Below are 14034 nucleotides of genomic sequence, written 5' to 3'. Positions count from 1 at the left end.
AGAATTATCTTGCGTGCCTCTTAAAGCACATGGAATTGGATTAATGTTGTCATGTCAAACTTGACGTGAACCAGAGGATGAAGGCTTTTGGAAGCATAAATGCTAATAACAGAAAGTTTTCTATCATTACCCCATCTGGAGATCCTGACCATGTGCCGTTTGAATGTAAGCATGGACATGGATTCTTCTAAATTCTGATTCATTTGTTCGGTGTTAAATTCCTACCCAAGTCTAAACTGTGAAGACAATACTTGGGTTTTCGCCAAATCAAGAAAGTCTGTTGGCTGTTCTAATGGCTATTAGTAGACAAAGTATAGAGGAAAGTATTATTGAACTGATAGCTTTAAGAAAAAGAAACAATGGGGGCAAATATGGGGTAGAATAAAAATGAAAGTATGGTGGTAATTCTCACTCCATCAGAGAAGCAGAACAATGGAAGGAGAACTAAGTCTTTGTTCATCATATTTGCCTCCTCTATGGAATTCCAGGGTTAATGGAACTGGAAAAGCTGTTTTCTAATTTAATTTTTGCACAATAATGGAAGAATGGAACAGAGGACCACTACTAGGTTGGTTGTAATTCCACTGCATATTCACATGTGCAGTTGGTATAGTTGGTGTTTAAGAAACACTGTTATCCTCATAACTTAGTTTCTCTGATGATACAAAAATGGTGATTTAGCACAGAGATCTTTTTTAACAATTTCATTGAACAATTTTCAAAAAACAATCTGGAAAGCAATTGATTAGAGTTTATTTGGTAAATCCAGGAGAGCAATGTCTGTATTGTGTCTAATGAATGGAAAGGACTAACATGCTATAATGATCCAAACACATAATAACCAGGTAGTGCATTTTGGATACATTTACCTCATAAAAAAAAAGTGGAATGGAGTCATGACCTTCTCTGAATGCTGAATGGAACCAGGAGCTGATTTTCTCACTAATTTTTTCCTGGTGCTTTGCACTGGTGTGGATTCTTCTCTCTCTCTCTCTCTCTCTCTCTCTCTCTCTCTCTCTCTCTCTCTCTCTCTTTCTCTGTGGAGGTAAGTTTTACAGAGATGCATTTCTGACACTAATTTTACATAATTTTAACTTTTAGGTGGCTATTATTAAAGTTCCCAGAGTAAAATGCCACAGGCCAACTCCCATTCTCAAAGCGCTTTTGGAAGGCAGAGCTCTGTGAAATATGCATTTTTTTTTCCTAAGGGTAACAAGCAATAAACTGTTGTTACTGAAATATGTTCAAGCCCTCTGTGAGCCTCATTTTTGGTATTTAGTCTAAATGGAAAGTAAATACCGATGTGTAGATAGCAGAGACCGAATGCCCTAAATGTTACCATGCATCTAAAGTGGTATTGCAACATTTGGCAGTTGGTGGATTATTGAATAAACTTGATTTTCCTAGAATAGTTCCAGGAAATACATCTGTTGACACAGACATTCAGTTTTTGTGGTTGAGTAACTGTATGCACGTAGGGAACATATGCAACCATGCCTCTCGAGGCTGCACGTGCCTGATTGGCACAAGCAGGACTGATGGGATTCAATCAAAAGTTTTGTCTCTCACTCACTGTCCTCAGCCCACTCAGTGGGCTAGTTTTCCCTCTGTTGGTGGATGAAATTTTCTGGGTTCCTTCAGAATTTCTCCCGTGTGGGTTCCTTAATGTGGGCAAAGATGGCTAAGTTCTTATTGGTTGTTTACATTTGCTTTCGTCCATTGTTACCTCCAGCCGTCTGAGGCCTCTTTGCTGCTCTAAGCAGCCCTCTGAGAAAGGATCTAAGCCCACTCCACATCAGTTTTCCCTTGCAGTTGCCCAAGACTAGTTGGCATGCTTTTTTTTGCCATGATGAATTGCCGCGGTAAAAACCAACTTCGACAGTAGCAGCCTCTGTCTTGAACCGTGTTCGAGTATGCGACCAGCCAGTTTTCATGCATTAGACAGTCCCCCGGGTCCTCCAAACTGCAGCAGATACATATCATGTGGTCTGAGCAGTGTTCTTGAAGCCCCTTTTATGACTTGTCATCATAAAATGGTCCTATACCAGTTTCAGCCCACTCCCAAGTAGCTTCCTTTCCATGTCTTACTGCCTTGGCACTTTGATACTGTTGCTATGCATGAGAGTTTAAAAGCCCTGTAACCAGACTGTCATCACTTCTTCTGCAAATTCTGATCACAGTGTCACAGTTGACTTAGAGGGTGATATCTGTTGTCTTTGTGCTTCAACAAAAATGTCCATTTTAGCATCCTCTTATATTATCAAAGCGAATAATTTAAAACAGCTATTGAATTTGATATAAGATTTGATATTGTGGTTTCATCTTCAGTGATAGTTAGTTTTCAACTTTATGTTTTTTTTCTTTTTTCTTTTTTTAGCTCTCATAAACTTTAAAAAAGTTTTCTTTTTTATAATAGTTTTTTTATTTAAAAATATAAATAGTGGCCACATTTAATATTTGGACCACCTTTTAGTCTTGAATGATCAAAACACCAGAGTGACACTGACCAACAGAAATATAATGGGAACCACATAGATAATTTAAACTTTTTTAGTAGCCATGTGGAAAATTAAAAAGAAACAGATAAAATTAATTTCAGGAATATATTTTATTTAACCTAATATATCCAAAAGTTTTATTTCAATAGGTACTCAGTACACAATGTGAGGTATAGGTAATGTATTACAGAATTATACACTTGAAACCTATGTAATTTTACTAACCATTGTCGCCCCAATATATTTTAATTAAAAAAGTTAGTCATGAGATATTTTGCATTCTTTTTGCTACACTAAATTTTTGAACTCCAATGCATATATTAGGTTGGTGCATAAGTAATTGTGGTTTTTGCAATTTTTCAACCTTTTAGACCGCAATTACTTTTGCACCAACCTAATATGCCACATCTTAATTTGGTCCAGCTGATAGCCACATGTGACTGGGGACTACCATCTTGGGCAGCACAGCTCAAGAATTTTGCTTCTAGTAACATCAGCACTTCACCTATGGTCTCCATTAGGGCTCCAATTTTCTCTCTTCCTGCTGCTGCTTCTTCAGCTTTTAAGAAAGCAGCATCTTGGAGAATCAGAGCCTGTTTTGATATTTAAAAGTAAACCAATTAAAAAAAAAAACAAACCAGAATCAGGGGCCTCTGATTAGAGTCTGAATTTCTCAGGATGTCTAAGTGGAATTTTGTTCAAATATAAATGATAAGCAAAATCTCTTGCAGCCAAGTCAATTAGATATAACAACTATAGCAAATATTTCACAGAGGCTTCCCCCTGAGCTAGGCATTATGATGGAATCAGAAAGAAGTACACGTTTCTTGTCATCAGGTCCTTAAAATTATTTTTGGAAAGATGGAAATGCATCTATGAAATAATTATCCAAACTGGGCAAAGATGTAGCTAGGCAGAGGAGATGAGGGAAAGTACTACAGGTGAAGGGGAAAGAGTACAGAGGCTAGAACTGGCCAGCGTAAAAGGGAGAACACAGCCACCCTCAGGAAGTCCTTGCTATGCCCGCATTCTCAGTGTTAGAGACCTCCTATGGGAAAGAGGAGGACGCATGAAGTCAGCTTGCTTCACTCCAAAGAAGGGAGGGTATATTTCAAATCTCTCTGTGGTACCCTTCAATTCTGCTGAACCATGGTTCTGCACAATATCTATATGAGACAAGGGTTTAGGGATTTAAAAAATTCTCCTTTGTGTATATAAATTAGTGGGTAGACTGGTCTATTTCTGAAACGGTTTTAGCTTAATCCTAGGGATAGCAGTCTGGAGACCCTTACCAATTTTACATGCTTAATTTAGAGTCCCTGAGAATGCTTAGTATTTATGTTCCCTAGTAGTTGTGGCCTCTAGAGAGTCTGTGCTGTTTTTGGTTTATGAATGTATACTGAACAAATATATGGGGCTTTGTGGTCCAGATGATGTGCCAAAGTACTTTCTGCAGAACGTTAGTCCTATGGGGATTCCATGAAAGGAAGTTTCCATGGTCAATAGCATTTTGGAAACTCTGTACATATCCCCTTCTTGGAGAGGCACTGGGGGTATTAGCATATTAGCTCTTGGGAGTCCTGCAGGAAGGTAACTGTTTTTACTTAGTTTAATCCAGCACTTCCAAATCCATTAATTTTAGACCCCCCCACACACACCTTTAACACTCTTATGCTAAAGACCCAGATTCTGCTTATTTTAACAGTCATTTTGAACGTCATTTGGCATCTCTGTGATAACATCTTCATATTCTAGATAGATATTTTAAATCCATAGATGAGCTTCATCTGAAGATGAATATTTGCCTAAATGTATACAGGATTTGGAGGAAGATCTTCATCACGTAGTAACTCACCTTTAGTGTTCCTAAGAGGATGCATTTGACCATAAATTAGTGCAGTATGAAACACATATTCCCTGAGGTTTGGTTCTCAAATATTCTGAACTATCACTTAGGCAAGCTGGACTACCCCATTAAATAGTGACAAATTCCTGGTTCTCAGTGGCTTAATGTGGTTGGCATGAATGCCACCTGATTGGGGGCACTAGTTACTAGAACTAGGAATATCAGATGTACTTGGTGCTAGAGCTTTCTTATCTAGATTGGTTGATTTCTTCTCTTTCAAGATCAGGTTTCAGGTTTGTTTCTTCCTCAATCCTTTCCTGACCATAGGGGGCTTCACCACAAACTCCCATTAATTTCCACACAACTCTGCTGACACCACCTCTGGCCACCTGGACCCAATCCACATTTCTATTTGATGGTCAGTGCATGCATTAAACATTTGGTCTTTGTCATTTACTTTAAGGATTACATCAGCCATTTTATTTATTTTTATTTATTTATTTATTTATTTATTTATTTATTTATTTAAATTTATTAGTTTCAGGTGTACAAGACAAGGTAATATTTAGACGTTCATCATTTATATCCCTCACACTGTGAACCCCCCTCCCCCATCCACTATCCCTCCGTCCTCGCACCGAGCCATCACATTATATATATAAAATTATAGTTGGCATTCATTAATGTTTAGCTTCTGGTATACAATGCCATGATCAGGCATCCACAGTATCCCTGAGGTGGTCTCCCAAATAGGACGCATGTCCATCGGATACCCAACAAAATCTTTACAACATTATACATCAGCCATTTTAGTATTTTTATTTCTCTAATGAATCGTGTAGTTAATTACATTTTAAAATAATTGGGTGCCCCAGTTCTTGTCTTTGGGGATGATGGTTTTTAATGATGTTTACTAAGAGGTAAAGAATGAGCATATTCACCCTGTCAAAAAATTTTTTTTCCATGTACATTTTTTGATTCTTGTATTGAAGTATTTATATCCACATAAAAATATCTAGAATCCTCTTTCATGGCTTTTAGGAAGCCTTATAAGGAAGTTGCAATATTTTAAGTTTTCTTAAAAATATTTTCTTCATCAAATGAGGCACAAATGACCTATTAATTTAAAAACATAAATATATGTATGTACACAAATATGAATATATACACAAATATGAATATATTTGTAAATATATATGAATGCATTTTTTCAGTATTTTCTCTACAAAGTAAATTTGGCCAGCAGACCCCATGATCTGGGAATTATGAACTTGGCTAGTCAAGTTCTAGTTTGGGGGCTAATAAAATACTGATTTATATATAGTCTTCCAGCCAGGCATTGTGCTTCCCATAGACCAAAGAACAAAAACTGTCTGATACTTCTGTGTCATTGAATATAAAGCCTAGTGCTGTGAAGAGAGTAGGTATTTATACAATCTTTGTTGATATACTTTATTTAACTTGCGATCTTGAAGTTGTGGTCTTGATGTTGTATTTATTTATATTTATTTAATATGTATGTATTTAAATGTAATATGATATGTATTTAAATGTTAAACATATTTGTTTAATACAACATTTTCTAAAAAGGTACTTTGAACAACAGCACCCACGAATACATCTGTATTTCATATGGAAATATGAGTATAGATACTCATAATTGAAATGTGTGGGAAGTGCATTCTGTGGAACATATAAAAGAATATGTTCTCCAACTTTCCTTCCATATTCCTTCAGCAGCAATCCCTTCTCTCTGAACTGTTTCAGAAGAGCTTTATAAGTCAACAGTAGATGGGGATATTTATTTCCTCAGGAAATAAAGATTGTTCTAATGGTACAATTCACAAAATAGGCCCATTTCTCTCTTTGTCCCTGGAGAGCCTTTATCCTCTTGCTTGCCTTCTCGTAGGAGGCATTGTTGACCTTCACTGATGTAGGACACTCAACCAGGCCAAAAGAAGGCTTGTGGGTTTGGGGGCAAATTTTACCCGAATTGAATTTTTTTTTTTTTAATAAATATGCATGAGCTCTTAGGGATCATTTCTTTCCTAAAGTCCCAATGAAAAACCTTGTATTTTGTTAGAGATTCCAGTGATATGTTCTTTAAATTAAAATTGGTGAACTTTAAAAGACAAAGACAAAGCCATGGCCCTCCAGAAGTAAATTCTGATTCATTCGTTGTGTAATGACTTGTAAGCGTCACTTGCAAAGTTGGGGATATTTTGGAACTTTCTTAACTGTACTAGGGGAAAAATAAAAAAGCAGAGGCGTATATGCAGCTTAATGACGTGAAGCTTGCTTTGCAAAGCAGTGTGTAGTTGAATTGCCCTCTTTGAGGAAAACAACCCTAAAACACCATAGAAAATTCTGATTTTTTTTTTAAAATAGCATAATTTGGAATGAGAGCTATTTCTTTTGAGATCTCGTTTAGGCTTTATTTCTTTCTCCACACTGCCAAGCTGAACAGCTATCATAAAACCAAACAAAAGGCAACACTTCTGAAAAGCCATTGTAGCCCTTTACTGAGTCAACCTGAAATGGGCACGGGGCTCCCCTGTTCTCATGACTCCTGGGTTGTTATTCTTTATTTTTTATGAATGGGAGGAAATGATAGGGTAATTATTTCCAAGACTAACTTTTATACCAAAGGAGTCCTCATCCCAACTTGTTAATATCACATGACCATAATTTTAATGTTTTAATGAAAATGCCTAATTAGAAGGTACGGCCATTCCTAGAAAACGGGTTAAGACTTAAGACTCTGAAGAAAATCCTGCCATTTGTTGGCTGTGGGGCTGTAGAAAGTTACTGTGTGTCTCTGAGCCTCAGTTTCCTAATCTGCACAATGCGGATAATAAAGTCACCTATTCAGTGAGATTGTTGAGGAGACTGAATGAGATAATACACAAAGTACTTAGTATGGGGCCTGGCACATACACAATACATGTTTAATAAATATTTGCTTTTAACATTCTCATTCTCATGAAAGGGAGAGTAATCTTGGTTGAAAGTGTTGTTTTATAAACACTATCATGAAACTTTCAACTATCACCAAACTTAGAGGCCACATTGTGACTAAGTTTTCCATTTAGAGCTCTTGTTTTTTTACTGGAACGACATAGTTTTTTGGATCTGCTCTTCTGATGAAGCTTCACATTCTTATTTGGGTATCATATTAACCACCTACTTTTCTTTAATACATACCCAATTGTCACAATTGTAACAAAGGCTAAAACTCCAATGGTACAAATAGAATAAAGGGGTGAGTGACTGTAGCCCTGAAAACCATTTGTTGTCACAACAACTAACCGAAGGTTTGTTTTTACTTATACTGCCCTATACAGAGATACAGAAATTGTCAGAAAAGGGCAGCAGTGAAAGGTAAAAGTACTCAGCTATTTTAGAAACATGGCATTCTGAAATCATTGGGAGATAATAGAAACTTATCCATCAGCAAAATAAAGTGAATACCTATATAGAGTATATATTCGCTTTCTAGGTTGGTATGAGAATTTGAGTCTATAAATATGGCATAGGCAGTGTAGGGGTATCTGGGGAGATGCTTTTACGTATAGAATGCACATACCAGTCTTTAAGCAACCTTTATAAGAAGGATTAAAGGTGCTAGTCCCAGAGGACTAAAGCTAGAAAATCCAAAATGTTAGGGTATTTGAAACCCACCAATTTCAAACCGCACTCATTAGAGTTCAGTTTTATTAAATGTACCCATAAAAAGGTATGATAATAAGCTGAAAAGAAATTGCTCTAAGAAAAAGAGACGTGAGTTTATCCATCATGCACCCATCATTTCCCAGGCACAGTGCTAATGACTGGAGATGTATAATAGTACGTGAAAAAACACACTTACCCCTCCTTTCTGGAGTTATATTCTAGTAGGGGAAGCAGAAATTAAACAAGAAAACATAGAAACGCCTAATACCAATGTGGTGAAGGCCATAAAGGAAAATAGAGAGTATGAGAGCAGAGAATAATAATGCGTGTGGACCCATGGTCAGGGGATTTCTCTGAAGGATGAGACGTCACCAGCCATGTGAAGAGTGAGGGAAAGTTTCCTAGGTAGAAGGAAGAATATGTGTAAAGGTCCTAACATGGTCTAAGTATTTGAGGAAATGAAAGGAAGATGTTATGGACAGAGTTCAGACAGTGAGGGAGAGTGATGGGACATAAGGCAAGAGCAGTGGTTGGGGGACCAGCGTGCAGGGGAGCACTGCATGTAGGAAATTACAACAAGTGCCGGGACACCCATAGTGGGGAATAATAAGAGCACTGTAGATTTTTTCACATCACGTCAGAAGCCCGATCGTTCAGGTTATCCATGAGAATCTGTTGTAGAGAGTCTCCAAATACTGACCCAGTGAAGGTGGGGCAGGTCTTGTAGGTTTCCATTGCCCTTCAAAACCAGAGGGATCTTTTGTTACTTATATTGCTTTTCCTCTAATCCATGTGGTAGTATGGAGACTCTGACCCCTACGTTTTCTCCAGGAAAATGACTAAACTGGAACTTAGATGCCCTTAAAATACATAAAACAAGTACATCATAAAAATGGTTTATTCAGGCATTAAGCATTTTGAGATAATGCATGCTTTTGAGTGGACGCATGCAGACTTGTCCCCAGGGAATGCCTTTGGATGTCATAATAGCAATTCTGGTATCAATAAATCATTTACTATTTGGACAAGTCATGGCCACCACCTCAGTCACTGGATACATTTGTAATGGTTTATGTGAACAATAACAACAGCCACCTAGCAACATAGTATTTGGTCATGTCATTTTTTTATAATAGCGTGGTTTTGTGGGCTTTGGAGCATATATTTTTACTGTGTCTAATATATCTTGAAAACTAAACAGCAAATATTATTGGAGGCCCACTGTGTACAATACATGAAATCATGCTGCATGACCTGTGCCTTTATAGAAGAATGACACATTGGTGTGGTTTTTTTTTTTTTTTGCTTGTTTTTTTTAGCACTTTTCTGTACATAACGGAAGGGACTGAATCTGTCTTGCTCCCCATTTTATCTGCAGTGTTGAGCACCTAGTAGCTTAGTATTTGTTGACTAGGTGAATGAATAAATGGATAGTTTTTTGTTGTTGTTTGTTTGTTTGTTTGTTGTAATGGAAGCACTATGGTTTATTAAGCTCTGCCTTAGTTCAGGTACTGGGGCTTTCCCACGGTGCTCTTGATATATAAATCCCGGACGTTCTGCCAGTTCTTTTTGAGCAATAACACCAGGAAATCGAGGGCTAAGTGGATGTTGTACACAAGCTCATCATTCACCATCTTCACGTGGCCAACAGCCACTGCCAGACAGGGTACCTTCTTCATCTGGAACTTGATGGTGGATTTCCCTTCATCGATTTTGGCCACCATGTTCTCATTGTGAGTCAGCAAGGAAGGGAACTCACAGGTCTTATTCAGGTCTGCGCCCAGGACGGTGGGATCTGCTTGATCAGAGACTCTGAAGCCAAAAAGACATCGTACTTCTTGCCTAGCTTTTTGACCAGTTTCTGATTTTTGTTGAGTTTCTTCAGCGCCTCAATGTCCATATGGGGGATATCCACAGCCTGGGCCTCGTCACAGTACTGCTGGTCCCCAGAACACCTACGGAGAACTTGGGGCGGGGTGTGGCTTTAAGCCTGCTGGTGCCTGAGAAGCATTTGTCCTACTGAGGTCAAGGTTCTTCAGGCTGATCTGCAGCTCCACCGGCTCTAAAACCTTGCTGCGCATGCGCTGGTGTCCCTGCAGAACTTGCTGCACTGCCTTCTAACGGGTGTCACGGGAGACTTTGCTGCTCATGTTGCCTCACGCCTCAGAAACTGGAAAAAAAAAGCGAAATAGTGTTTAGGCACAGTCCATTTCTTGAATTTCTTGTAACTCATGAAAGGCGTGACCTACCATCTCTACTTTGAATGGATAGCTTTCCCCTTGACCTTTTAAAACTATGAACAGTTTCAAATATAGCCGGATGAATTTTGTGAAGTGTTAATACCTCAGAGAAGCCAAAGTTATGTGATCCCTTCCATCTATGCAGTACTTTATAGACATACGCACTGTCTCTGTTGGTCCTTGCAATCTTGAGAGAATATCGTATTTTACAGCTAAGGAAACTGAGCTTGAAAGGACCCTCTGTGTCTCTTCTAAGGCCAGTATCTAAGAATGAGATCGATGTTTTCTAACTGAGGCCAGACTAAGGTGCATCCATATTCTCCAACAGATATCTTCCTGGCTTTTAGACAGCGATCATCGCTAGCATTCCTTTTAGCTATAATTATCTTTTTTATTTTAGTTTTGATTTTGTTCTTTCTTCTCCACCTCACACACCCTTTTGATTCTCAGTTGGGCTGCTGACACTTGGCTATTTCTCTTTTCTGTGTCATCAGTTTCTAGATCAAGTTTTAAAATTCAAAACTTTAGGTGACTGGACAAATCTTTTTGATTGTGTTGGGGGAGAGCTTGTCTTTAATTATAAGTGGATGTGGTATGGTGAAAACACTTTCACCCAGACTGTGATGACTGTACTGATGGATGTGGGAGCTTAGATGAAATTGAGCTGTGACTAGCATAGGAAGAGAATGTTCTCCTATGGGGCCTGAGAACACACAGGCACCGAGAATCTGGATGTCTGAATGAATGTACTGCTGCCATGTCACTCTGCCCAAGACACCCTTCTGGTGTAATTTCTCTAAGTGTGAAGTCAGAGCAAGTGTACTGGAGTGCATATTCAAGGAAGGGCTGAGATTTGGTTTTCTTTCGTGATCAGTTTGTTTTCTTGAGGCACATCTCAGGAGGATTGTAGTTTCTCTCTTATAAAAATGCTAGCAATTTAGAGTAGGAAAATAGTCTAGATCATGAGCTCTGTGAGAACAAGGATTTTTGCCTGTTCTGTCACAGTGCCTAGAACAGTGCCTGATGCATATTATATAAACATTTGTTGCATGAAAGAACGGATCTAACAAGTATGCAGCCTATCACTTAGCAACACGACTGGGTTCAGAGTGGACCACATGCTTTGCCGGTGCAATGCTGTAACAATATTTAGAGCTAAATCTGCCTCAGTTACTTAATGACAGCAAGCTCAAGCTGAGTTGGAGTTGGTGTTTGATTCTTGTCTGCCACACTGTACATGCAGTTCTATTCACTGTTTCAGTGGGTAGTTTCCTACCCCTCTGACCCACAATACTTGATTATAAAAATATATATAATTGGCTTTAGTTTAACTACAAAATAGTAACTGTAAATTATCTGTGGCTGAAAATAGGGGGATAAGAATGAAAAGAATTAAAATGGATTGCTTTGGGTAGCCTGAAGTGACATTGATTAAAATGCTATCAATTTTCTTCCCCTGAGAAACATTTGGTCACAAGGAGATCTGGCTTTCCGAAGAAATTCAAATTTGAGTGTGAGGCTTTTGGCATAGTCTAGTATCATTGGAATGGTCTAAGTAGATTTTGTTTCTTTTTTCCCATGCCTCACCATGGTTGCTCAAAAAAACCCAATGCTATCTCTTGACTCCAGGGCTCTCTGTCTTCCACATGCTGAGCGGTCTGTTGCCAAATCCCATAGAGGAGCCAGTTTATGAAGTGTAGTTGGTGTAGTGTAGAATGCTATGAAGCATCTCAGAAACCCCGAAAAGCTCATGTGAGAGGGGATATAATGTGGAATTTCCAAGGAAAGGCTGAGAGAGAAAGAGACTGATGGATTGATGGATCTCCAAAGGGCAGGAGATATATTTCATGTGTCATAGTGCTAGGAGACTGCAGACATTTAACAGATGCTTTTCAGTTGCCTCAAGAAATACAAATGTCACGTGTGTTAGCTTTTCAGGAACTAATGGTCCAAAAGACTCTTTGTTTTCTTTTAGCCATGGTGCATGCATACCGGCGGTATTTTCTTCTCTGATAGCGTCACGGTATGGGTAGGTATGAGGATCTGTTGGCTGGAAAGCAATGGAGAAAACTGGAGAGGAAGAAAAAGAAAATTAAAAAAAGATGTTGGATTGAGAAATAACAAGAAGGGTGGATGTTTCAGGCTTTCTTTTTTAACGTCTGACAAAAAAGAAGGAGAAAAAAGAAACAGAAATGTCATAATCTATCTCTTCAAATTCAAAATTTACATTTTGTAGCTATCCACTGATGCATATTTCTTCTTCAAACTCTAATTATACAATATTAAACATATTTCACAAACTTCCTCTTCAATACATAAGTATAAAATGCTAGCATGAGATTATGCAATCATAGCAAGTATTCTCATCCAAAATATTTCAAAGAAATTTTAGGGCAGGCCAATTGCTGTCTTGAGAAACAAGGAAGAACTTGTTCTTTTATCCATCACAAATTTATCCTTGGACTCTGATTATTTGGGCTCTTTTCCCCATTATCTTTCATGAATTCATTCCACCTTACACTAGAATAACATGGGTCTTAATATAGGACTCACTGATTTTAGAATAAATAAATAATTTATTTAAGGGGCTCATTTTTTGATTTGGGAAGTTAATACTAATGATAACTCTCTTAGTTCTAATGGTTGCTAAAAAAAAGATATGTACCCTTTCCCACTTAGGACACGTTGGGTGGATTGAGAGTCTCAGTGTACACATGTCTGATAAAATATGGAATAAGTGTTGATTGAGTAGGCGCACTTCCTAGGACGTAGGAACCCTTAAGAGCCTGATTTATAACTTACTTGTTTCTTTCTCCCCTTAGCAGTTGGTGAACTGATAGAGCACAGAGTGCTCTTATCTTTCATCATGCTTCTCTAGATTGATGTGGACTGAAATAAGACATATAGATTACGTCAAAGAGCTCACATCTAAGGCAAGGGATTTCCAAAAGTGTTCTCCTCATTGTTCTTCAGAGTTCTGAGCTCTTTTAGACATCCACAGCTTTCAGAGAGCTAGCTTCTCTGAAGCTAAGACTTTATAGAATATGAAGAAATGAAAATACCAACTCTTTTCCTTCCCTGCTTTTTTGAGAAGGTGATAGAACTATACGTTCAACTGTGTGTAGTTGAAACCACAATATAAAAAGAAAAGAGGGGCCATCATTCAAATTAAGCAAACAGACCTAGCAGGAAGCATATTTTGCTTAATGTATGGAATTATTCCTAAATTCAATTAATATGGAATTTTTTAAGGATAGATTTTTGCCAGGAAATTATCCATTACAAGCATGTAAAGAGTAGCTTCTTATCATTCCCTGCTGTCATTACTACATTCAGATTCAGGCATTTATTATCATATCCAACAGGACTTGTCAGTGAAATCTCTGATCCTCACTTTGCATTTGTCCTGCCTGCCTTCCGGGTACATGGTCACTGAAAGTATCAACAAGCTTTCACAAATTGGAGGTCCACTTTTGCAGCTTACATTGTTTCCTTACAAATAAATCACAGGATGCACTTTGGAGAACACAGGTCTAGGAATGGAACATTAACAGCGGATATGTCAAACCGCAAACACTTCTAGTCCATCCAATTCGAAGTATTTCCACACAAGCAACATTACCAGCAAAAGTATTGTCTTGTCCATAACTTTCAATCATTACCCTGTGAACATACTTTTTGAGCATACATGTGGAGATAGATAACCCTGTGCTCCTTACCTTGGAGATTTGAATTTTCTTCCTTCTTTTTCTCTTTTAATGAATGGGCTGAAAATGAA

The 14034-nt window shown here is 38.0% G+C and overlaps 1 protein-coding gene and 1 pseudogene across 3 annotated transcripts in view; one reads left to right on the top strand and one right to left on the bottom strand.

Moving 5' to 3' along the window:
* The window catches only part of FBN1 (fibrillin 1), a 234186-nt gene that overhangs the window by 53965 nt on the left and 166187 nt on the right, over positions 1 to 14034 (top strand). The gene's annotated exons all lie outside the window — the stretch shown is intronic.
* Positions 9516 to 10166, bottom strand: LOC308497484 (large ribosomal subunit protein uL1-like; annotated as a pseudogene). Its single transcript has one exon. The product of its transcript is annotated as a large ribosomal subunit protein uL1-like (transcript).

This window comes from Rhinolophus hipposideros (assembly GCF_964194185.1).
Source record: "Rhinolophus hipposideros genome assembly, chromosome: 5".
Taxonomy (NCBI): Eukaryota; Metazoa; Chordata; class Mammalia; order Chiroptera; family Rhinolophidae; genus Rhinolophus; species Rhinolophus hipposideros.
The sequence above is the reverse complement of the archived record's forward strand: the minus strand, read 5'-3'. Positions and strand labels throughout refer to the sequence as shown.